The sequence below is a fragment of the Canis lupus genome, chromosome 27 (genome assembly GCF_003254725.2).
Source record: "Canis lupus dingo isolate Sandy chromosome 27, ASM325472v2, whole genome shotgun sequence".
Lineage (NCBI taxonomy): Eukaryota > Metazoa > Chordata > Mammalia > Carnivora > Canidae > Canis > Canis lupus.
Window position 1 is genome coordinate 41,908,734 of NC_064269.1, and position 25,752 is coordinate 41,934,485.

A 25,752-nucleotide genomic window follows, 5' to 3' on the forward strand; every position below is an offset into this window, starting at 1 on the left:
GAAACCCTATCACCAGACTGGAGGGGTGATGGCCTTTGGACTTCATCTGCCAAACTCTTGCCTTCTGCTTTCAGGCAGAAGTCCTTGCAGAGCAGAAAATCAGCCCCAAGCAGAACCTTGCCCCCACCCCTTGCCCATTCCTGGCCAGAAAGCTAAAGCTAGAAGTTAATGCGAAGAACAAATTGTGAGAAGACCCAGTGAATATTTGGGAAAATTCTGTCAAGTATGGGGGGGGGGATAAAAGGGGGCAACTTCTGTTTTCACCAGTTCAATCAGCTTGGGGAAGAAACCACAGGCCACTTGGAGCGTCTTGCAAATGCTCAGCCCAATCCCGCCGGTGTGCTGGCTCTGCAGTGAGAGGGGTTCATGTTTCCCGAGCTGGCCTGGCAGGACCAGCCACAGGCCCACGGCTGACTCTGCAGTGGCCGGGGAAGCAAAGCAGCTGGAACATGACCCTCCGGCCTTCCCAACAGCACCACCCACCACCCTGAAGGAGCCGGAGTCCTTGCGGTTCCCAAGCCCGCCCCTACCTGCCTGGTCCGTCCCCCTGATCAGTGGCCCCTTCAGAAAAGAGGCTGCCAGGAAGGCATCGAAGGAGACCCGGGGTGCGAGCCACAGGACAGGGCCTGGGGGCACTGGGGGAAAATGTGAGCAACTGGCAGCAAGCAGGCTCTAACTCTGCCTGGCTCTGACCCCGGAACCCCAATCCACAGCAGAAGCCATTCACCTTCCTGTCCTGCCACCTCAAGAAGAAACTATGAAAATAAGAGAGCTGGATCCAGAAAAGCACGTCGTTGAGATCCTCACTTGTTCAGTAACTCTTTTTTGTTTTTTTTGTTTTTTGTTTTTTGTTTTTTTGTTCGGTAACTTTTAAGGGCATCTAATGTCTGGGACATTGCACCAAACCCTATACCTGGACAATCTCGTTTCATTTTGGTGACAGCCCCTCACAGTAGTAATCATCGTCATCACCATTTCAAAGGACAAACAGGGCAGGAAAGGGACTTGTGCAATGACAAATTAGTAGGTAGTAGAATGAGGATACACACCCCTTGTGGTCTGACCTCAGAACCCACACTCTTAACCAAGATCCTTTACCATTTCCTAAAACAGACTCTCAGGAGCTAGTAAAAAGAATTATTAAACACAGTTCCCAGCCTCAGAGCATTTACAGTCTGATGAGGGAAATGGATAGATAGATCCAGTGCTCAGGGAAACGGCCTACGAATATGTGTATTATCACCCAAAGCGTGCAGTTTCTGCCTCCAGTATACAAAGGCACAGACCAAAGAACCAATGGAAGACTCAGAAAGAAGATGATGGAAGTTTAACTTTAAAATATGATGTGCACAACAGCCAAAAGGTGAAAACAAGCCACATGTCCATTAAGAGATGACTGGATAAATAGAGATGTGATGTATCATACAATGGAATATAGTATTCAGTCTAAAAAGGGGATGAAGGGATCCCTGGGTGGCCCAGAGGTTTACTGCCTGCCTTCGGCCCGGGGTGTGATCCTGGAGTCCCGGGATCGAGTCCCGCATCGGGCTCCCTGCGTGGAGCCTGCTTCTCCTTCTGCCCGTGTCTCTGCCTCTCTGCCTCTTTCTCTCTCTCTTTCTCTGTCTCTCATTAATGGATAAATAAAACCTTTTTTAAAAAAAATAAAATAAAATAAAAAGGGGATGAAGTTCAGACCCACGCTATAGCACGGCTGACCCGTGAGGACACAATGCAGAGGCTACTAAGCCAGTCCCCCAGGGACAAATGCTGGTTGATTCCACTGATATGAGGGACCTCAAGGCCTCAAACTCGGAGACAGAAAGAGCAGTGGTTGCCAGCCTAGCGGAGGGGAGTGGGGAGTTGGGGTTCTATGGGCACAGAGTTGCAGTTCAGGAGGATGACAAAGTTCAGGAAACGGATAGTGGTAATGGCTGCACCGTAACGTGAATGTACTTAATGCCACTTGTAAAGGTAAACGGCATGTGCCACCTTGACTGGCCTAGGGCGCCTGGATTAAACATTACTTCCGGGTGTGTCTGGGAGATGGCTCAGATGAGATTCGTACTGGAATTGGTGCAGTCAGTGAAGTAGCCTGGCGGACACCAACCAGTCAGTTGAGGGCCTGAATAGAACAGAAGGTGGATAATGGAGGAATTTGCTCCCTTTTTCCTGCCTCCACTGCTTAAGCTGGGACATTTCTTCTCACCATCCATCCTTGGACTAGAACGTACACCATTGGATCCCCTGGTTCTCAGGCCTTTGGGGTCAGACCAAATTATACCACTAGGGTCCCTGGCTTGCAGATGGCAATGGGGCTTCTCAGCCCCCATAACTACATGAGCTAAAATCCCTCGTGATCGGTCTCCACTTATGTCCTATGTATGTCATATCATCATATGACATCATATGATAAAAGGTGTGTGTGTCTTTGTGTTTCTCTTGTTGGTTCTGTTTCTCTGGAGAACCCTAATACACTACTGAGCTGTACAGTTAAAAATGGTTAAAATGGTAAATGTTATGCATACCTTGGCACAATAAAAAAATTTTCTTAAGCCACCTGGGCGGCTCAGTGGTTGGGCATCTGCCTTTGGCTCAGGTTGTGATCCTGGAGTCCCCCGATAGAGTTCCACATCAGGCTCCCTGCATGGAGCCTGCTTCTCCCTCTGCCTATGTCTCTGCCTCTCTCTCTGTGTTTCTCATGAATAAATAAATAAAATCTTGAAAGAAAGAAAGAAAGAAAGAAAGAAAGAAAGAAAGAAAGAAAGAAAGAAAGAAAGAAAGAAGAAAGAAAAGAAAAGAAAAGAAAAGAAAAGAAAAGAAAAGAAAAGAAAAGAAAAGAAAAGAAATTAAATAAATAAAATAAAATAAAATGCTGGTGGTGATAGTGATAGCCTGCTGTTCCTTAAACTTTTTTCTGTCTTTGCTGTAACCAGTGGGAAACCCAGAGTGGCAACCCCAGCAGCCTTGTTGTGGGGTACAGAGATGCTGAATCATTATGAAGCCAGGAAGGATGTGGAAATTCAGTCTTTTATGTTTAAGGCTTTCTTGAAGATGACCTGGAAACAGGCCTTCTGTGTTTTGAAAGTGTATTCCCCACTGAGTGCAAATAGCCAAGAAAGTAGTAGGTGGGATCAGCCTGTTTGTGTTTGCAGGTCCGTAAGAAGCCAGCAGAGCCCTAAAAGTAAAACCCAAGGATGAAGAAAGTGGTCAGGGCTCTCTGGATCCCTAAGATAATGAACCATTGAAGCCACCCCATACGGGGTAATAACCTCTCCTCCAAAAATAACAGTATTACTAGTTTAATATTAGTTGTATTTTCATTGATCCCTTACTAAGCATTTTATAAACATTATGTCATTTAATTCCTGTAACATCCCTGTGAGTTTTAGTTATTCCCACTTTATAGAGGAGGAAAGTGAGGCTCCAGAAGTTAGGAGCAGTGCTTATAATCTCTGGGCTAGTGGCCCACGATCTGAATCTCTCTGATTCTAAACCTGTTTTCTTTCTTTTTTTTTTAAATTTTGTTTGTTTATTTATTTATTTATTTGAGAGAGAGAGAGAGAGAGAGAGAAAGTACAAGGAGGGGTGCAGTTGGAGAGGGAGAAGCACACTCCCTGTTGAGCCGGGAGCCTACATGGGGCTTGATCTCAGGACCCTGAGATCATGACCTGAGCTGAAGGCATACACTTAACCAACTAAGCCACCCAGGCGTCCCTAAACCTGTTTTCTTTTTTTTTTTTTTAATTTTTTATTTATTTATGATAGTCACACACACACACAGAGAGAGAGAGAGAGAGAGAGAGAAGCAGGCTCCATGCACCGGGAGCCTGACGTGGCATTCGATCCTGGATCTCCAGAATCGCGCCCTGGGCCAAAGGCAGACGCTAAACCGCTGCATCACCCAGGGATCCCCTAAACCTGTTTTCTTAATCACTATGGGATACCAGTTTCCTTGTACACTTGAACATAACACACTCAAAGGAAGTCTCATCGGTGAGAGTGAATATTGCCACAAAGTCCAGTATTTATCCAAATAATATGTGTAGGAGCCTTAAAATGCCAGGTGACATGCTAAGTCATGATCAATATCCTCAAAACACAAACAAAAAGGTTGTTGTTGAGTTTGGATCCCAAATGCTCTCTAGGCTTACTCAGGAGTCAGTTTCAAACTCATCATTAACCACAGAACTGTTAAGACAACAAAGCTTCCCCCACTCCCATCCCTCTATAGTCAAACCAGGCAGGACCGGCATTATCTAACAGGCCATGGCAATGACATCATTTGAAATTGGGCTTTCCAAGGCCATTTAAGGCAGGAGCAGAAAATTCTTCTGACAAAAGCCATTTGAACTACAAAGAAAAAATCAACTGGGATTGCGTGAGTGGATAGAAACTTAAATCAGGGTTTTCTTTTGGAGAGAAGTATACTGTCTATCCTAGAGTATTCGGGAAACATGACCAGTAAAAAACAATGTGTATTTGTAAACATCATTCTTCAATTATAAATTGATGGCCAACTACGGACAAAACTGGAGTGGGGAGACACTGATAAAGAAGAAAGACGGGGGGGAATCCCTGGGTGGCTCAGTGGTTTAGCACCTGCCTTTGGCCCAGGGCACGATCCTGGAGTCCCGGGATCGAGTCCCATGTCGGGCTCTCTGCATGGAGCCTGCTTCTCCCTCCTCCTGTGTCTCTGCCTCTCTCTCTCTCTCTCTTTCTCTCTATGTCTATCTTGAATAAATAAATAAATAAATCTTTAAAAAAAAAAAAAAAGAAGAAGAAGAAGAAGAAGAAAGAGGGGACTCAAAGGCAGAGGACCCACCTCCCCAAACACATTTAATGCCATGCTTTGGAAAGTGCTGGAGACCTCACTTTGCAGGGCACAGGCATGTACATCCATGCAAGAAGTGGCCTGGATCCTGGGAGATGCTTGAGGTGTTTTTATTCTTGCTGTCATTATTGTATAGTAAAGAAAGTCTAGGGGCACCTAGGTGGCTTAGTCAGTTAAGAGTCTGACTCTTGGTTTCGGCTCAGGTCATGATCTGAGGGTGGGGAGCTGGAGCCCCCAGCTGGGCTCCACGCTCAGTGTGGAGTCTGCTGGAGACTCTCTCTCACCCTCTCCCTCAGCCCTTCCCTTTCATGCTCTCTCTCTCTCTCTTTCTCCAAAATAAATAAATAAACCCTTAAAAATTTTAAAAACTACATAAGAACAAAAAAAAGAAAGGAAAAGTCATTAATAATTAGTACCATCATCTGCATTTGGGGTATATTCCCTCTAGTCTTTTCTCTTCATGTTTCTAAAAAATTAGGATTTATAGCACATATCAGTTTTAAATCCTACAGTATTTGCTTGACACTTTCTCATAAGCATCATCTTCTGTCAGATATAAGTTTTGAAGACATGACTTTTTTTTAAAGGCTGAACAGAAGGAATCAGATGAACATGTCAAAATTTACATAACTAATCTATTGTTGGACATTTGGAATGTTTCCAATTCTATTGTAAATAATGCTATAATGAAAATACCTCATGCATATGTGGGTACATATATACATATATACACACACATATGTATATATGGTTAGTTCCTCAATACAAATTCCAAAAAACAGAATTATTGAGCCAGAGGGAAGGAATATTTGATATAAATTTCCAATAACTGTACTAAAATTAATACTGAGCAGTGTTGCATTTTTGCAACTCCAGACATAAATGGTCCCATATATTTATGTTTTCTGCATGGACCAGTCTCGATCATGCTGACAGCTGAGTTAGTCCTGTTAGCCAGGTATTTTCCACTTCTGTTTTAAAGTGTGAAAGAAAGAAAAGAAAAGAAAAGAAAAGAAAAGAAAGAAAGAAAGAAAGAAAGAAAGAAAGAAAGAAAGAAAGAAAGAAAGAAAGAGAAAGAAAGAGAAAGAAAGAAAGAAAGAAAGAAAGAAAGAAAGAAAGAAAGAAAGAAAGAAAGAAAGAAAGAAAGAAAGAGTGAGTCTCTTTATCCAGGTGCTCATATACCAAATGAAAATGTGGTTCCAAATCACTCTGGCAGCCCCATCTTTAGCACTAGTTATAACATGTCTTGCATCAGAGGTAGGTAATAACATGCCTGTTTCCTTCCCTTTCATGTAAACTCCAAGAACTCAGGGCCTTGGCCCTGCTCATGTTTGCATACTCTCTGCACAGCTTCCTTCAAACCACTTGTCTTCCATCAAGGGTCCTCAAACTGATTTCCATACTCCTCCACACACCCCATGTTCCTCCCCAGGAATTCACAGGACTGAGTATGTCACATATGTCATAGGATTTAGAAGTGAGAAGGATCTGAGATCTTGGGCAAGTTCCTTGCCCTCTTCTGGTACCTCAGACGCCTTGTCTATAAAATGTTGGGTAATGATACATCCCTCAGAGAGCCACAGAAGGACAAAATCTGATAAATTATGGAAAGTGCAGGGCACCTGGCTGGCTCAGTGGTTGAGTGCCTGCCTTTGGCCCAGATCGTGATCCTGGGGTCCTGGGATTGAGTCCCACGTCAGGCTCTCTGCAGGAACCCTGCTTCTTCTTCTTCCTATGTCACTGCCTCTCTCTGTGTGTCTCTCATGAATAATTTTTTTTTTAATTATGGAAAGCACTTGTGTGACAGGAACCTCAAAAACACTCAACAATCACTTTTGTTAAAAAGAAAAAAAATGGAATACATGAAAACAAACCCACCAAAAAATTGCTTAATCCTCTACCCACTGGAGGAGATTAAAGAATCATACAGCTGTCTTTCTCATCTGAAGCTCATCCAGGTCCCAAATGCCTGGGTAGAGATTCAGAACCTTCAGGGATTGCACCAAAGCCACTGAACCTCAAACCAAGGGTAAGGGAGGTCTAGCAAAGCTCGCCGTGGCAGGCAGGCAGGCAGGTCAGCGCGGAGCCACCGAAGCTCTGGTCAGCTATGAACAAAGGAGTGAGGACAAGCGACAGGGAAACCAAAAAGCAACCACCTGAAATCACTCCAACCAGAACAGGGCTTTGGGGCACCAAGTGCAAACAGGGAGATGGTTCAAAGTACCTGACTCCTCCCAACTGGGAGCCTGGAAGCAGGTTGACTAGTATAAGCCGCCACTCCCTAGCTGACCCTGGCCAGATCTGCTATTGTTCATTGAGGATGCTGGGAATTGAGTCACCGTGGCATTGTCCAAATGCGCTATCAGGAGGAAACAGCTGGACAGCCCAACACCAAGTGCAGGAAACCCCAACCTCCACCAGGGCTCCCCTCAGAGCCCCCACCCTGCTTGGGAGGCCCAGCATCCTGCTCGCCTAATCCCTCAGAGACCCCTGATCAACCCCAAGGCCTCCACAGTCTGAACAGACCTCTCTGTTTCCTGCCTCCGTTTGCCAGGGACAAAATACACATTCTTTGTGTGGCATTTTGGCAACACTACTAGGGACAGGGAGGTGGGGGGCCCCTGGGTTCAACCTGCCAGTAAACAGAAACCAAGGTGCAATCAAACGGGAAAGGGAGGACACACAATGACACTGAATCAAGTGGAAGAGGACATATGTATGGCAAGGAGAGGGTTTTTCTCAAGACCCAAACATGAGTGAGCGGATGCCACCTCACTGCAACGTTGCACTCCGGTGGGGCTAGAGACACCCCTCTGGAGAGAAGAATTCTTGTCAGTTTCTGTATCTAGAGACTTGACCAGGGTCTCCTGCACTCCCACAGAGGACCCAAAAATCCCTGCTGGGATTTAGAAATAACTCAGAGAAGCAGCTGGATGGCTCATGGTTTAAGGTCAGAAAGAGACGAGTCTGACTCCTGCCTTGAATACTGCATAGCTGTGCAACCTATGTGGTGTGAGTTATATCACATACCTAACCACAGGCAAGTAGAAAACTCAAATTGACGATGCCAGCAGGATTAACAGGCACAGTCCCACCTGGTGTCAACTCGGATGGGGGGGTCACGAAAGCACACACCCCACCTAGACTGGTGGCTGAGACTCAGATCCAGCCAATCGTTGCCACTGACCAGCATGGCCTCCATGTAACCAGACTTTTCATCTCTAAAGAGCTCCCAAATCTCTACTTTTGTGAAACCTCTTCCACGTTTAAATTAAAAACAAAAAACAAAAAACAAGAACACCAACGGGGCCCAAACAAAATACATCTGTGGCCTGGATCTGATTTAGGGCCACTGGACTGAACTGCCACCTCGGCTCCTCAACCCTAGGTTCCTTTTCTTCAAGACGAGGGTAAATACAAGTGCCTGGTGTGGGAAGGGTTCGACAGATAGGCCCATCACACTTCACACTGTGAAATCCACAGAAGTGCTTGACAAGAGTGACTTAACTCAGCCAAGCTAGAAGGGCCTCGAGGAACACCCACCCCAACCTTCTCATTCTATTGAGAGGAAATGTCAGAGAGGGCCTGTGGCTGACCCAAGGTCTGCAAATGAGCCCATGGCAAGAGGGGGGCTGGACCCAGGTCCCGGGACAGTCACCTAAGCTGCACAGGCCCGAGCAGCCCCTCCTAGTTACAGACTCAGTTTACCCCAGATGCCTCCGTACCTGCCCCTCACAAGTGCTGGTCTTGCCAAGAGCTGTGGGCAGCTCCCCCAAGGCCACATCTTTGCCTCACTACCAGAACTCAGCCTCACACCAGACAGGTGACAAGCCTCACCTGCTGTAACCTGACCGATGATGAAACTCAGCAGTGATGCTCCTCCTCCCTCCTCCCCCTGCATCCCAGCATTCCTCAGGCTGGCCCTGTGCCAGGCTCAGTCCTCTGACCTATCCCAACCCAGTACAGCAGGGGGTTGGGGGGTAAAGGAAGACTGGGCATGAAAGAGATGGAGGTGACATCAACAAGCAGAGAGGACAGACAGGGGACAAGGAGCCCTGAAGAAAATGAGGCAGGCCAGCAGGCCAGGAAGTGTGCTTGGGGCCAGATGGCTTGGTACAGCTGGAGGAGAGAGAGTGATTGGAGGGTAGGGGGCCGGGAGAGAGGGCCAGAAAGGATGGTGTGGCTGCTGCTGGGACAAAGGTCCCCAGGCTGAGAGGGCTCTGGACGAGCTCCCTGCTAGGTTTCTGCCACACAAAGGTGCTAATTAGGCAGAGGGAAGCCCATCCTGCCAGGCATAACCAGCCGCCTTCCAGAGCCAAAGAGCTTGTTCCTGGGGTGAAGGAGCCTGCCAAGGTTGCATCCTGTCCCCAGGCCCCCGGGGGTATCCTGTTCAAACCTGCTCTTACCGGAACACTTTTCACCCTTGGTGTCTCAGAGTAACGGCCCTGGAACATCTCTTGGCCCTTCCACAGCATACATTAGAGCCTGCCAATTAACTCTAGCTGAGAGGCAGACCTTAACCTCCAAGGGGCAACCAGGAAAGTAGAGGAGGAGTTTGGGCTCCGAATCCCCCCACCACGGAGGCTTCTCAGGGTGTAGAACATGGAGGAAAACCAACCCCTCATGTGACAGCAAGGCCCAGAACAGGGAGCGACGTGCCCAAGGTCACAGTATCAGTCGATGCAGACAGACACCTGGCTCTGGAGGCACCAGCTGGCAGGCCTGTGATGACAGGACACCACCGCCGCCCCAGGCCCCCACCCGGGCATCCCACGCTCTCACCCAAAAACACCTCCAGAGCACAGCCAACACTGCTGCAGCACCTCACCGCCCCGTCCCCCTTCTCACACTTCTCACAGAAGCCCAAGGTCACACACACCTTCTAGCACAGGTCTCTCTCGCACGCTGATGGCTCCAATCTCGAGCGGCAGCAGAGAAGTGGGTAGGACGTGTCAGCAGCCACCTGTGGGAAGTTCTCAAGTTAAATATCCCATGGGGCTGGGGTGGGCAGGGATGAAGGAGGAAGAGGGATGATGGAAGAGGGCAAGGCTGAGACCACCAGCAGAAAGCACACACAAACATCACGTGGCTGAGAGAGAGGGCTTCACCACAGTGCTCTGGAGAAACCAGAGAGAGATTTGGAGACTCCAACAGGTTTCATAGGGCTCACAATCAGGCTTCCCCTCCAGGAAGGGACACAGACTCTGGAATCTCCCAGATTGGAGTTTAAATGCTTCTCTGGGGCATCCCACCGTATGACCTCAGGGGGCAGCTAATGAGCCCCTCTGAGTCTGGTTTCCTCATCTTATAAAGGAGTACCTGAGGCATAAAGGGAACGCAATGACTGATGGTTATTCACGTCACTGGGGCTTTCTGCACTAAACTGCCTTCACCCCTTTATGAGCATCCTGAGGGCAAAAGGCATAGGCACTTGTCCAGTTAGGGGTCAGAGGATGAGCTGTGAGAACATTCATCTGTGACTGACTTTCTAAATAACATCTGACCTACCTTTCCTGCAGGTGTTGTAAGCCAAGGGGCCTGGGTGTGCTCACAGTGTCACAAGGAGGGTGCTCAGCATCATGGTCACCCCCCTCCAGACCATGGCCCACGGTTCCTGAGGGCAGGATGACAGTCCCCTGAGCCCTTGGCCCTGTGGCCTCCAGCTCTCCCATATCATCCACCAAAGTCCTGTCTTTATAACCTGTTTGTCTCACTTGATAGATGGTGCCTGGTGCCTCTTCCCCTCTCTGGAGGACAGAGAGAAGTAGAGGGAGGGATAAATGTGTTTCCACAGATTATGGATGAGGAGACGGAGGCAGGGACGTGAAACTGGGGTTCCTGAGCACTCAACCTGAGGTTGGTTCTCATTCGGAGGCTGGGAGCTGTGGAGACACTGGTCTGGAGTGGGAGGGAGGGAACATGAAGAAATCTGAGGGTGAGTGCCACAGGGATGAGCTCACACCAAAGTTTTCCCATATTTGTCAATAAATATACACTAGATATCTTTGTTCCATTAAGAAAAAAGAGGGATCAGATAATCCAATAGGAAAGATAGAAATCATCCTTACCATCTTCCTCACCACCGCTAACAGCTACACAGCTTCCCGTGGGCCAGGCAGGTTCTAGATGCTTCACACATATTAACTCACTTAATATATTGTCACAATGACCTTGTGAAACAGATCCTTCACTATCTCCATTTCACAAGTGAGAAAGGGTCTTAAAGAACTTGTCCAGGGCCATTGCAGGGAGCAGCCGGGCTGAGATCTGAACCAGGAAATCAGATTCCCTACGCTGCCTCTCACCTCCAGGTCTCCCCTCACCTCCTAAGCCCCCCAGGTGACAGCTTGGAGGCAAGCTCTCAGGCCCCGAGGTTCCAGTACCTGCAGCAACTGCCTCCCAAAGTGCTCCTTCAACTGGGGGAGCCGGACTCAGATCTGCCAGATGGACTCCACACAGATGTTTCTTCTGGTCCCTGGCCTCGGCCTTTTGCCTTCACCTCTAGGCAGAGAGGAAGTAAGGAGGCAGGGGCCAGAATTTACCATGATCTTCTGTTCCTGCTGACTCAGAATCCCAGAACAGATGGACAGGGGAATTTCTGAATGAGTAACTAACCACAGAAGAATAAAGTTATGTAAATCAGCCTACAGCCCAGGAGAAAACTAGGCATGGGCTTTTGAAAATTCAGGCAAAGGAAGTGGGAAAGGCTCAAAATGTGTGTTCCGTCACTGTCTGCCTCGGGGCAGAGCCAGGCCTGTTGTGGGTTTCTAGACTACTCCTGATTTACAAAGCTAGAGGTTTTTACCCCACGGGCAGCAGCAGAGGAACTGCTAAACACATTTGTATTTCTCCCACCAAAAGAAGAGGGAGGCCCTAGGACACAAAAATCAGACAAATGATGGAGCTCTGAGTCCTCTCCCTTCCTCATGTTGTTTTTGCTAAAGTGCTTTTATTAACAGGCTGCTTGTCACCATTTCCCTCCAGCAGCTTCTAAAACTGAGCCCAAGAAATGTATCAACAGCTCTGCCCCAGCAGGACAGGAGGTAATGGTGGGGAACACTCAAACTCTCCATTACAAACCCTTTCAGCAGAGGGGGCTGCCCCTGCAACGCCCAGGAGGGAGCTAGATGATCAGGGCGGTCTGTGCTGCCCTGCCTAGACTGAGCTTGGAGAGCAAGAGGGAGAGAATGGGGCAGCGCCAGTGGCCCAGCGGTTTGGCACCGCCTTCAGCCCGGGGTGTGATCCAGGAGACCCGGGATCGAGTCCCGGGTCAGGCTCCCTGCATGGAGCCTGCTTCTCTCCCTCTCCATCTCCCTCTGCCTATGTGTGTGTCTCTCTCTCTGTCATGAATAAATATATAAAATCTTTTTTTTTCTTTAAAAAAAGAGGGGGAGAATGGATAAGCTTTAGCTGGAATTTTATTTTTTCCATAATCTTGAATGAAGTTATCTTTCCTTCTTGAGCACTTTCTTCCATAAAACTGTCCTGCTGGTAAAGGTGAAGATTTGTCACCGTCGTAGGCTTACAACTCATTCTGGCACTTGGTCTGCATTCATTTCCAATGGGGAAGGCTCAGGCTGGGTCCAGGAAGCTACAAACAAGCTGGAGTGCATCCAAAGGCAGCCACTGGGGCAGCAGGGTCTCCAAATGAAGTTATCTGAGAGACAGCTGGTGGAGCTGGAGAAGAGATTGGGTGGCAGGGTGGGGGTGGGGGGTTGTCAAAGACTCCCAGGTTGTCATGTGGACAAGGAAGCAGGCTCTCTCTCTCTCTCTCTCTGTCTCAGCTGGCAGAGACAAGGCCAAAGGAGAGGCAGACCTGAAAACCAGGGCTGCCCAGCAATCAGAGGGAGTGTTCGTCACTGGGAACATCCAAGCAGAAGCTAGCTACTAGCTACTGGGCTGCAATCCAATGCAAGCCATGCGTGAGAAGGGGAAACCCTGAGGACCCCTCCTCCTCTGAGGATCTATCTCTCCTTTATGACAGTTCCACACAGTGAGGAGTGGGGTGACCTCAGGAATACAGGGTCTGTTGACTGGTTTTGTACTATTCTCATGTATGCTCAGCACTTCACACATGACCTTGCCATAACCGTGTAAAGGAACGTACTATGCCTGCCACACAGGAGGTGCCCATAAGAGATCTGCTGAATGAGAGGTGAATGTGTAAATGGATCCCTTTTACCAAGGACAAAACTGAGGCCTGCAGAGACTAAGTGCCTTGCCAATGTCAAGTATCTGGGCAGCAGCACAGTTGGGCTGTGCCCTGCATTCTGAGCCCCAGGGCCTGTGTCCTGATTCACTGCAGTGCTCGCTACGGCATCTGCCTTCAGAGACCTGTTAGAGTCCACGGGCCATGACCAAATGTAACCAGCACATCACTAACTGGCAAGTTCTGCTTTCCAAATATGTTCCAAGAAGCAGGCATTGCTCTTATACAAGAAAATAACAAAATTTATCCAGATGTCCAGATCAGCCCACCATCCAACAACTAAAGCTGTGGCCACTGAAGAACCAAGTGGCCAATCAAAAAGACAAGCAGTAGAAGAGTCAGTCAAAAGATTAAAATAGGGATCCCTGGGTGGCGCAGCGGTTTGGCGCCTGCCTTTGGCCCAGGGCGCGATCCTGGAGATCCGGGATCGAATCCCACGTCAGGCTCCCGGTGCATGGAGCCTGCTTCTCCCTCTGCCTGTGTCTCTGCCTCTCTCTCTCTCTCACTGTGTGCCTATCATGAATAAAAAATAAATAAATAAATAAATAAATAAAATAAAATAAAATAAAATTAAAAAACAAAAGATTAAAATGAATTAGTCGTCTGTGAAGCTGTAGGGAAACTGGAACCCTTACACGCTGCTGGTTGGGGTGGAAGATAGTACAGCTGCTTTGGAGAACAGTCTGGTAGCTCCTTAAGAGGCTCAACACACAGTTACCATACCACCCAGCAATTCCCCTTCTAGGTATTTGTCCAAGAGAAATAAAGACACACGTTCACAGAAAAAATTGGGCATGGAAGCACCTCGGTGGCTCAGTCGGTTAAGCATCTGCCTTCGGCTCAGATCATGATCCCAGAGTCCTGGGATAAAGCCCTGTGTCAGGCTCCCTGTTCAGTGGGGAATCTGCTTCTCCCTCTCCCTTTGCCCCTCCCCTTGCTTCTACTTTGTCTCTCAAATAAAATCTTTTTTTTTTTTTTAATTGTGCATGGATGTTCAGAGCAGCATTGGCCATAACAATCTAAAGGTGGAAACAACTCAAATGCCTATCAACTGAGGAATGAATATGGACAAACAAAATGTGGTATGTCCATGCAATGCACTATTGTTTGGACTTAAAAGGAAATTCTTTTTTTTTTTTTTAAGATTTTATTCATAGGGAAAGGGAGAAGCAGACTCCCTGCTGAGCCAAGAATCCTGGGATCATGACTCAAGCTAAAGGCTAACATTTAACCAACTGAGCTACCCAGGTACCCCTTAAAAGGAAATTCTAACACAGGCTACAACGAGGGTGAACCTTGAGAATATCATGCCAAGGTCAAAACCATAGGTAAAAGACCACCTATAATATGATTTCATTTATATGAAATGTCCAGACTAGGCCAATCTATATAGGCAAAAAGTATGTTCGTAGGGTCGTTTGGGGGGATGGGCATGACTGTCAATGGGCAGAGGTTTCTTTCACAGGGGATGAAATGTTCTCAAATTGATAGTAAGGAGAGTCACACAGCTGAGAGTATGCTAAAAACCAGTGAATTGTTCACTTTAAATGGGTGGATTTTATGGTATGTAAATTATACCTTAATAATAAAGTGGTTTTTAAAAGAAGAATCAGTTGGCCATCTTCTTCAATTTTAACAGTTAAAGGGAGTCTGATAAGGGATAGAGATTAAGGAGTAAATCAAGGGAAGGCAGCAGCTCATGAACTCATTGCCTCTTACCATGTCCAAGATGTTGTTTGTTCAACAAATACTTATGAGAACCTACTGTAAGTCATGCACTACGCTACATCAGAGGTCAATAAATGACAGGCTGCTGGCCAAATCCAGCCCACTGCCTATACAGCCTGCAAACTAAAAGTGGTTTTTCCATTTTTATGAGGTTGGAAAAAATCAAAAGCAGAATAATATTTCACGACACGTGGAAATTATATGAAATTCCCATTTTGCTGTCCATAAATAAATTTTATTGGAACCCAGCCACACTCATTCACCTACACATTGTCGATGGCCACTTCCGTGCTGCAAGGGCAGAGCCGAGTAGCTACAACAGAGACTGGACAGTGGGCAAAGCTTAAAATATTTATAATCATGTCCCTTATAGGCAAAATGTCCCAACTCCTATGCTAGAACCTACAGACACAGTAGAGGAAGAGGGATGAGCCACAGCAGCCCAGGACTCTGTCTCCTGGAGTTTATGGTCCAAGGAGAAAGACATTCAAGTCTGAAGACCACACGGGTGAATGTACAGTTATAAATGGAGAGAAAAGTTCTGAAGGAAAGAACCCACAGACCAATGAGCGCACAAAACAAAGGCACTGACCCTGGCCAGGGATCAGAGAAGGCCTTGTGGGCAGACTTAACTGACACCTGAAGGAACATATGGGAGTCACATGTGCAGAGGCCCTGGGGAAAGGGAGCATGTGTGCAGCCTGGAGAAGAGCTCGAAGGCCACCAGGCCTGCAGTACAGAGTAGAAGGCGTGTCTTTAGGGGTCAGTGATGCTCCCAAGTCTGTGCTCCCCTGGACACTGTGGGAAGGGGGCTGAGAGCCACTTAAGAGTGGCAACTGGGTACAATCCCTGTGCTCGATGATCTAAGTAGACACAGGTGGGAGTCCTCATCAACAGAAAAAAATATTTCTTGATCATCTAACAAAGTACCCCTCACTTTCTTTATCCAGCACCATATAGGACACCAAACAGGAAAAAGAGGCAATCTGAGACTTCAAAGGAGGACACATGTAGTTGAAGAAACAAGCCCCAAGTCCTTGGCTTGGCTCCTCATCGTTGTGCTCACCCGATGCCCAGAATGTGCTTCTCCAGAGACCACAGAGGACTGCTCTCTTGATTCCCTAAGGTCCCTAGATCCCTGGATGAGAGGCTCTTTCTGCCACCTTACTCAAAACAACTCTGCCCTGCTGCCCTCCCACAGGCCCCATGTCCTCCCTAGGCCCTAGGCCTGAGCCTGCTTTGTTTGCACCACCACACTCGACTCTGCCTGTAATGCAAGTATCTGTTCATTGAGCCACCCTGCCGAGAGAAGACAAGCTTTATGAGGACAGGAACTTTGTTTTTCCCCTACTCTGTTCCCAATACCAAGACCTGACATGGAGTCAGCTCTCTAATTAATATTTATGGAATAAGTGCAAACACAAACACTTAAACACTAAAGGGTAAATGCCCTTGACCAGTGACCTTTGGCAAGTTACTTCTTTATGGCTCCATCTCCATATTAGAAAAATAAAAATAAGGGGTGCCTGGGTGGTTCAATCAGTTAAGCATCTGCCTTCAGCTCAGGTCATGATCTCAGGGTCCTGGGATGGAGCCCCAGGACCCCCAACCCCTGCTCAGTGGGGAGTCTGATTCCCCTCTGCTTCTCCCTCCCTCTCCACTCATGTTCTCTCTCTCTCTCTCTAATAAATAAAACCTTAGGAAAAGAAAAGAAAAAGAACATAAATACCTACTCGGTAAGTAAGTAAGGTAATGCACATAAATGTTGATCACGACTTGTCATTGTCACCCTGCGTCACGGGTATATTTTGTGTCACATGTTCACAGAGGCATTTTAAATATGTATCCTATTTCATTCTCATGTAAACTCCCATGAGATAGATTTCATTACCAATTCCCTTTGGGAAGAGGGGGAAATTGAAGCTCAGGGATACCAGGTAAACTGTCCAAGGTCACACGGTGAGTAAGCAACAGAATTAACATTCACACTGGCACCATCCGGCTTCAAGGTCTGTGCTCTTTCTTTCTGCCCAGCTGCAAACTCAAACAGCCAAAGGCTGCTGCGGACAGGGAGTCAGGCTTATCCTGGAGCATGAGGACTGTTCATGAAGGAGGTGAGCTCAGATTCTGTTCTGAAGGACTGAAGGGATTCAGATGTCAGATGAGCACAAGGGCAGACAAAAGGCATTCTACGTCCAAAAAAAAAAAAAAAAAAGGAGGTGGGAGCAGTTCTTTCCCATTAGAGACCTATGCTGTCACAATACGAGCAAGAGAGGACAGTGGTGGAATCACAGGCCTAGCACTTGGGAACCTTGGATGCGTCCTGTCTAGCCACTGGCTTTATAGAGCAAGATACCAATGTCCAAGGAGGTAGAGTCCTTGAAAGGCTGCAAAAGCCACAGATTGTACCCCTGCCCCTATGCACTCAGGATCATCTTCTAAACGAGATGCATTCTTATTCTTCTTCATTTAATTACTTTTCAAAAACTATAGGAGTAATGCATGCTTGCCGCAGCCAGAGAAAATAAACCAAGATGAGGGAAAAGCCCACCATGTCCCACCACTAGCCATAAACTCTGTTAAACAGTTTTATATTTAACAGGTGTGGAGTTACATCAAGCGGCTGGCATTATCAGAACAGTTCGGACCCGGGGTAAATTGTAGTTTTGTTTCCGTTTTTATGTCCAAGTCTCTTTGCAATTCGTTTATTTGTTCCCTCACTCACTCGGCCAGTGACTACCGAGCTCTCATGTGTAACGCACACAGCTCCAGGTACCAGGGACTCTGCCAGGAGCAGATATAATAAAATGGTCCATCATTCCTTTCCCACAAACGCTGAAGAAACACCAGTGTGTGAAAAACAACATATAAGGGCAACTAACCATATCAACTCTGCTGTGGCTTAACCTCTCAGGAAGAATTCGTGCGCTTACCTGTGCTGCCCCCCGAACTTCACTAAAACAAGAATGAAGAGACTTTTGAAGGCATAAACCCACAATCTCAAAGACAGCAGAAGGAGAGATGATAGCCATAGCCACACAATTAGAGAGACTGGAGGGCACAAGGACAAATGCTAATTCACTTAGGAGACTTGGGAGCACTGAATCCTAAAGCACCGGCATCCCAGGAGGCATGGGGACTGACAGCACCACGGAGGCCTGATTATAAGTGTGCCTGAGAAAGAGTCCCAAGCCCCTAACCTCCTCCCCAACTTCTCTCAGGCAGGCCAGTGTCCCACCCCATCCCAGGGGTTTATTCTTTGGAGAGGACAAAGTGGAAGATGTGCGGACTGGGGAAGCAACAGAGGGAAGTGCTGAACACCACGCTGGAAACAGCTAAGTTGACGTACAGAAGACTGAAATCCCTGCCCTCTCCCCATTAGGCTCCTGAGCACAGGGGGTCAGACTTAGACTTTCCAGGCAGACTAGCAGAAGAGTCTCCTCTAGGAAATCTGGATAGCTAAGAGAAATCCCTAAGATACTTACCAGGTTCTAAGTGAAACAGGCCTGCCAGGTCACCCTACATGAGGCCCAGAATCCACAAGAGCCCCCCACATAAAAACACACAGACCGTAATGCCCCACACAGATATATACAGCCCACCAAGGGTCCCTGGACCTCTGGAGAAAGCCGGTCCCAGGGAAGACAAAGGAAAAGTGCACACGCACATGCACACACGCACGCGTGCATGCGCGTCACACACACACACACACACACACACACACACACACACACACACCTTCCAGGCAATGGTAAGGAAAAATCCTTCCCTTTAAAATATAACTATCATGATTAGCATCAGAGAAATGAGAGGTGATACTGCATCCATAAAACCAAAACAGGCTGCTATTTTTAAAAAAAGATGTATCTAGAAAACAGAACTCTTACAAATGAAAAATATGCTAATTAACATGAAAACCCAATACAAGCCCAGATGATAAAGCTGAAGAAATCTGCCAGAAAGGGGTGAGAAGAGGAGAGAGGAAGAGAATAAATCACAGGACCAATCTGGGAGATTCAGTGTCCAAATTCTAGGAGCTCCAGAGGAAAGAAGAAAGAAAAACAGCAGAAGGAAATCATCAATGAAGTAATTCCAGAAAGTTTCCCAGAACTGAACAATGTGTTTCAAGACAGAGAGGTCCGTCCCCGAGTGCCCTGGATGGACATGTACCTATAATAAAGCTATGTCTCTTGTGAAGTTCCATAGCTCCAAAGACTTTCACACAGGACACTGGCAACTCCAGAGAGAAAAATCCTTTGTTATCCACAAAGGATCAAAATGGGAATGGCATTGGGGCACCTGGGTGGTTCAGCTGACTGAGCAACCAACTCTTGGTTTCCCCTCAGGTCATGATCTCAGGGTGGTGAGATCAAGCTCTGTGTTGGGCTCTGCACTCACAGTCTGCTTGAGATTCTCTCTCTCTCTCTCTCTCTGAGTCTTCCCCTCCCCTGCTCACATGTACACATGCTCTCTCTCTTTCTAAAATAAATAAAATATTTATTTAAAAATTGGGAATGGGGATGCCTGGGTGGCTTAGTGGTTGAGCATCTGCCTTTGGCTCATGGCCTGATCCCAGGGTCCAGAGATTGAGTCCCACATCGCGCTCCCCGCACGGAGCCTGCTTCTACCTCTACCTACATCTCTGCCTCTCTCTCTCTCTCTCTCTGTCTCTGTCTATGAATAAATAAAATCTTTTTTTAAAAATGGGAATGGCATTAGACTTCTGGACAGTAATCCTGGAACTGAAAAGAAAATTAAGCGATATTCTGAATACATACAAAAAAAATCCCAAACCAAATGGCAATAGGGTGTGAGTACAGAATGAAAGCCTTTTCAGATCTGTAAGGCCAACATTTACAGAGCACCTTTCAGGTGGCCCATTGCATTTCCTGCATAAAGGGCAAATTTCTCACTGCCTATCCCACGAGGCTCTAAGCTAGAGACTCCTCTGGAAAGCTTCAGCACAAGTAGTTACATAGGAAAGGGGGAAGCAAAGGACACTTAGTGGAAGCCCAGGACAATGACAATGGATCCTTAAGACTAAGTTAAGGAGGATGTACAGCACAGTGCTGTTCCAGGCAGCAGGAATGCATGCAAAGCCTTGGGGCCCTGTCACCAACCATCAATTTGCTGAGCACCAACAATGGTCCTAGCCAACAGGGGAGACTCAAGTCAGGAACAAATGAACCCACACCCAAATAGCATTAGTGGTATTACCAGGTATTTGGGTTTGTTTTAATCCTCTTTTCTGGAACAAAGTGATATACAAATTAATAAAATATAACCAATCTAAGCATGAAGAATAAGGACATGGAGGCAGGAGGCTGGCTCTGAGTATGATCAAAGAATCCCTGGAGCATCCAGTAGCCTGACAGGGCACAGATCACCATGAAGCCAGTGCCATGACAGGAAGGGGAAGCCAGACCCAACAACAAGCAGGCAAAGGCCCTGGATGAAGGGTACTCGGCATCTAGGTCCCAGGCGGGGGCAGGGAGGGTCTCTATACTTGGGCTGTCTCTCCTCACCCCCACCTTAGACTGGCAGAGCTTTTAGGCTCAGAAAGATCCCGGAGCCAGGTGACTAGAAAGATGGCCAGAGTCAACCAATTGGTCAGCCAAACCGGCTGGGAAGGCAAGTCAAATTTCCAGGCCACCTCCCACCTTTTACAGACTTGCCTGGCCTCCCAGGGTCTTCATACAGATTCTTACTTGCTGGATGGAGAGGGCAGGAGGACCCCCACCAGAGCCCAGTAATCTCTGTCCCACCCTTCCCTCACTCTGACTCAAATGGATAAGGGCAGCTTTCTAGATAGAGCCCCCACATTTGGAGCCCCCCACACACAGGAGGCGGCAGGAGGCGGCTGCTGGCTCGAGTCTCATTGGATTCCCACAGCCCCGTGACGATGTCATGTTCCACAGGGATGGCATGTCAGCCGCAGTGAGATTTCTGAAATAGAAACAAAGTCAGGGGCCTGTTTGCTTTGCATCTGTGGCTGGTAACCCTCTGGGATCTGAGCAGCCAAGAAGGAGCCATTCCTTCCCAAAATGGCCCTTTTCTACCCTGCAGAACAATGCGCCCTCCTCCCGGGGGGCCCACAGAGGTCTGGCGCTGCGGGTGGTACGTATCCAAGGTTGTGGGGAGCGCGTCCAGCTCCAGCACAGGCTGACACGGTGCTGCCTCCTCCAGTGCTTTCCCTCTTTTTAAGAATCTCCTTCAATTGGCACCGCCAGGGCCACATCGGCACTAGGTAAGAGCAAGAGTCCCAGCTCAGCCCCACCTCCCACAGACTCAGACACCAGAGCACTTGGTGGTGCAACCCCCAAGCCCCAGTTTCTCACCTCAGCTCAGCTCTTTCCTCCCTGCCCCACTTCAGGCAAGCTGCACCCAAGCCTGGGCCCGGATCTCTGGCTTCCCTCCCTCACTCCACCCCAGCCTCACTCCCTGACCCCAACTTTCCACCCTGCAGCACATTTTTTTGTTTTTATTAAGTAAACTCAACCCCCAACATGGGGCTCAAACTCACATGCCCAAGATCAAGAGTCCCATGCGCTATGTACGGACTGAGCCAGCCAGGCGCCCTAGCCCTTTAAAAACAAAAAGACAAAAAAACAAAAAAAAAAGGAAAAATCTTCCCACTTCCTTAGGGAGCAATAAATAAGAGGATTATGGAAGTGACATTTTGAAAGAGATCTAAACTACTTGGAAGAAAAGGGAGAGATAAAACACAGGGTACTCTGGCCCAGACTTCACTCAGAAGGAAAGGGAGACTCTGGCTCCAGGAAGGGGAAGACTATCTGCAGCGGCCTCCTGCCTACCTGCCTCCGGGCGCTGAGCTTCCTCCCTCCCTCCTACCCCAGTGATCAGTAGCAAAAAAATCCAGGTCTCTAAGTACAGGGTTTGTCTAATATGCCATACACAAAGACACATGGCCCTCTTGGGCTCTGATAGACTACAGACAGGCACAAATTCCACTCCCCAGGCTGCCTTCCCTCATCTGGAAGCAATTCGCCCCGGCCTCCACCCGACAAGAGCTGAAGGAGAGAGCCTGCCCCTCACCCCTCCTCGGGGGGCCCACTAAACACCTGAGAGGAACCGAAGAACAGGCACAGGGTCAGCCTGACTACCACACCCAGACATTTGTTCACTGCCATCCTAAACAATCCATCCTTTTGCCACTGAAAACTAGACAATGGTCAAGTACACAAACTTTGGGATCAAATGGTCCTAAACTGACAGCCAGCTCTACCAGCTGAGTCTGAGTTTCCTCCCAAGGAAAATTGAAATAGAGTTGTCGGGAAGATAGAATGCCACCGTGCCTGGCACTCAAATAAGCACTTGTTATTCCTGTTACTGCTGCTACTGCATACTCTCAGTCAATTCTCTACATAACAGCCAGTGAGCCTTTTGAAATATAAGGCAGGTCTGTCTCTCCTTGACCAAACTCCCCCATTGGCTCCCACCTCAGCACCGTACAAGCCAAAGTCCTCAAAAAGCCTTTCAAGGCCCTATGTGATCTGAGTACCATGACCTTTCCCTTGCTCACTTTGCTCTGACCAAACAAGCCTCACACACTCCTACCTCAGGGCCTTTACACATCCTATTCCCTCTGCTATGGGATGAACCTCCCCCAGACATCTTCAGGATGGGCTCCATCACCTTCTTCCATCACTGCTAAAATTCACCTCCTCGATAAGGCCTAAGTACACTGTTTAAGCCATAATCCCTGACTTGCCCTATTTGACCACCTCCTCTATTTCATTCTTCTCCATAGCATTTGTCACCACTCAAGATAATACAGAGCTTAAATTATTTGTGTATTTTCTATTTCCCCTACCAAAATATAAGCTCTTGAGGACAGGGATTTTACTTCACTTCTGTATCCATCCCCAGGGCCAGAAAAAGGAGCCCCTCAAACATTCATGGGATGAAAGAGTTTCAGAACACTCAAGGTGAGCTAAGCCGAGGCCAGGATCAGAATCACAGGTCCTCAGCCCCCACTTAGAAGCTGGAAGACCTCTGAGGCTCAGTGGCCTCCCCAAAAAAAAAAAAAAAAATAGTCCTCATTCTAGCCACTCCTCAAGGTCATTGTGGGCAGTGGGCAGGGGGGAATGACCTCCTCGATATGATGGGCAGGGGATAATGCCTGGGAATATGCTTTGATGCTTTCACAGTGGGGCACCCTACAGAAACAGAAGACCCCAAAACGTTCCTCCAGTGGCATCCCCCAGGCCAACTCTCAGTGCCAGGGTGGGGGCCCTGAGAGCTCAGAGGAGATGGGCACAGGGAGGGAGGCACATACACACAGTTCCTGCCTTGATGAACCGGCTAAGTCAGGCGTGAGGTATTCAGAGAGGTGGGCACAGCAGGTACTATTCTCCACCAAACCCCTGGTGCCCAGGACCTGCTTACAGATGACCAACAAATCCCATACTGATAACCACAGAGAGAACAGAAAGATCGCCACTATAAACACCCTGAATAAAGTATTTGTTGACCTAAGACCCTGTGCAGACAACAGCTACCATGCACAACACTGACAAAAATAGTGAATATATTTTTCTTATCTTCAAATCAAGGGTGAACAAGTTTAGGAAACCTTTTTCAGTGAGTGCATTTCAAGAATTAGGCCCAAATACTACCCATCATGACCGACCGCACTCTGTCAATATTAGCTGTAATTATATCATTGTTTTTATTGTTGTGTTGGCAGCCCTCCAACGGAGCAAGCAGGCAGCTGGGAGACAAAACACTTCAGTTTCCCACCTAACAGTGAGGCGCCTGGGCACGCTCCTTCCCCGCTGCAGGTCTTCCTCACCCGTGAAATGGTACAGGACAGGCTGAGGGCAGCATGGGCCTGGCCACACAAACGCTGGGTCTCCTGCCTCTGGGATGCTTTCATTCGGTCGTCAAATGTCTACCAAGGGCCTACGTTGTGCCGGTTGCTGGCTCTATACTGGATGTGCCTAACAAACACGGAGAGCAATGCGCCTTCTCTGCTGGGGCTCCCTTTCCAGTAGGGGTGCTGGCTGATGAGCCCAAATGCAGCTGGGCTCCAGCCCTCCAGGGAGGTCAGTTTCCAGATTATACTCCCTTTGTTCCTAGGGAGGAAGGACTCTCCCTTTGCAAGAGGTGCCGTGCGTCTACTGAGGAAGAGGGTAAGCCCATACTGTCCAGGACTGTGAAAGCTGCTCTGGGAGCAGGAGCCTCAAACATTTGTCCTTCAAATGAGCCCATCCCCCAGCTTCCTGGTGGAGCTGCTGTTCTTCCCATTTGCAGAGGAAAAGACAAGGCTCCTCCATGTCAAACTTGTCTGACCAAAGACCAGAGAACCCAAGTCCAAATTCAAGAGTGCTTCTCACGTCCATGACCAGGTATGGCTCAGTAAGCTGAAGGAAGAGGAGCAGCACACCAAGAGAGGCCCTCAGGAGCTCATGGCCACTTGGGGTCAGGCCAGGGTTCTCAACCGCCAGGAAGATTCCTCATTTCAGGCCCACTTCCTGGAAAGTCCTTCCCCCAGAGCCTACCCAGCTGTGACTAACCCCACCCTCCACCCCCGGGCACAGCTGAGTGCTGCAGAAACAATGAGGGGCCCAGGGAGGCACCCCAGATTCCCTAGCACACCCCCCCAAGATGTATGAGTTAGCTGATAGAGGCTCCTTCCACGGAGTGGTAGGGCAACAGCTTCAGGGAAGCAGGAGATGGGGCCCTTGGCCTCTGGGCTCTTCTGAATCGCGCACACACACACACACACACACACACACACACATACACACTCTTTCCTCCAGCCACTGAGCTGCAGACGTATCCTTCCTTCTAGGGCTGGAATCTTATTTGGAGCTCCCTAAAGGCCACCTTAAAAATGAGAAAAGGCAGGTGCTTGAAAACTCTCTTGAGAAATCTGCCAATACCACTACTAAACGGGCCTCTATAGTGTGCCAGGTATCATCCTCACCCCAGTGAGGTGACACCTCCCTGGGAGCTCTCTGTCCAGGGAGGAGAGGAGGCCCCACACAGGAAGAGACACAGTCTCAGAGAGGCAAGTCAATGAACAGGTCAAGAGTGGCAGTGTCTGTTCACAGCGATACTCATGAGCCTTGAGAGTGGCTGCAGCAAGGCTGCCAGACTTCGCTGGGTAGGCAGGTGGGAAAACAGTGGGCTAACCAGAATCATCCACTGTCTCAAAGGCACTGTGTATCCACACACAGAAGACAATGGGACAAGGCACGGACATAAGGAACCAGCCCAGATCCATGGTGTACCAGGCAGGCTGAAATCAAAATGATGAACATGAGCACAGACGCTGAGCAGCTGGTCTGCAAGGCCACCAGAAGGAGTCCACTTTAGGCAAGGATGAAAGAGTGGGAGGGGTTTTGTCAAACAGTATGAAAGGAGCATTCATTCAGGTGTGGGGGGGGGGGGGTACTGGGAGTTGCAAGGAGGGATGAGTCATGGGGTTCAAAGGGAGAAGATTTAGAATCATTGAGTAGAGAAGTATCTCAGAGATGATCTCACACAATAGAGAAGTATCTCAGAGATGATCTCACACAACATTGTATCTAACCTTACAATCCCAAACACAAACCCTCTGATTAATAAACATCAGTTTTTGCTTAAACCTCACAAGCGATGAAGAACTCACCACCTTCCAAGACAGCTAGATAGTCAGCTAGATAGCTCTAGAAAGTTCTTCCTAGAAATGGATCTAGATCTGATCTCCTGGAATCCCCTCACCCATGGGTCCTAGGTTTGGCCCTCTGAGGCCACAGGACATAGCATGTTTAAGTCCTCTTCTTCCACATTAATCTTGCGCATGTTAGAAAGCGATGACTGTGCCCCCCTTAATACTCCATAAAAACAATTTCCAGACTAAATGAACATTCCCAAATCTTTCATCTGATTCTCATGTGGTGTAGTTTCCAGCATCTTAATTACCCTTCTGTGGATGAATTCAGATTTGCCAGTATCTCAACCAGAATTAACAAAA

At 48.0% G+C, this 25,752-nt stretch overlaps 1 protein-coding gene across 16 annotated transcripts in view; it reads right to left on the bottom strand.

Moving 5' to 3' along the window:
- The window catches only part of TSPAN9 (tetraspanin 9), a 199,806-nt gene that overhangs the window by 148,310 nt on the left and 25,744 nt on the right, over nucleotides 1-25,752 (bottom strand). For 4 of the 16 annotated variants that reach the window (XM_049102324.1, XM_049102323.1, XM_049102322.1 and 1 more), the window contains exons 1-2: nucleotides 11,215-11,370; nucleotides 9,711-9,794 (exon numbers count right to left, since the gene is read on the bottom strand). The exons of 6 other annotated variants lie outside the window; for them this stretch is intronic. The gene's annotated coding sequence lies outside the window, so the exon portion shown is untranslated. Of the gene's footprint in view, nucleotides 1-9,710; nucleotides 9,795-11,214; nucleotides 11,371-25,752 lie in introns of those variants that run through there. 6 more of the 16 variants (XM_049102325.1, XM_049102319.1, XM_049102327.1 and 3 more) reach the window with 2 other exon arrangements.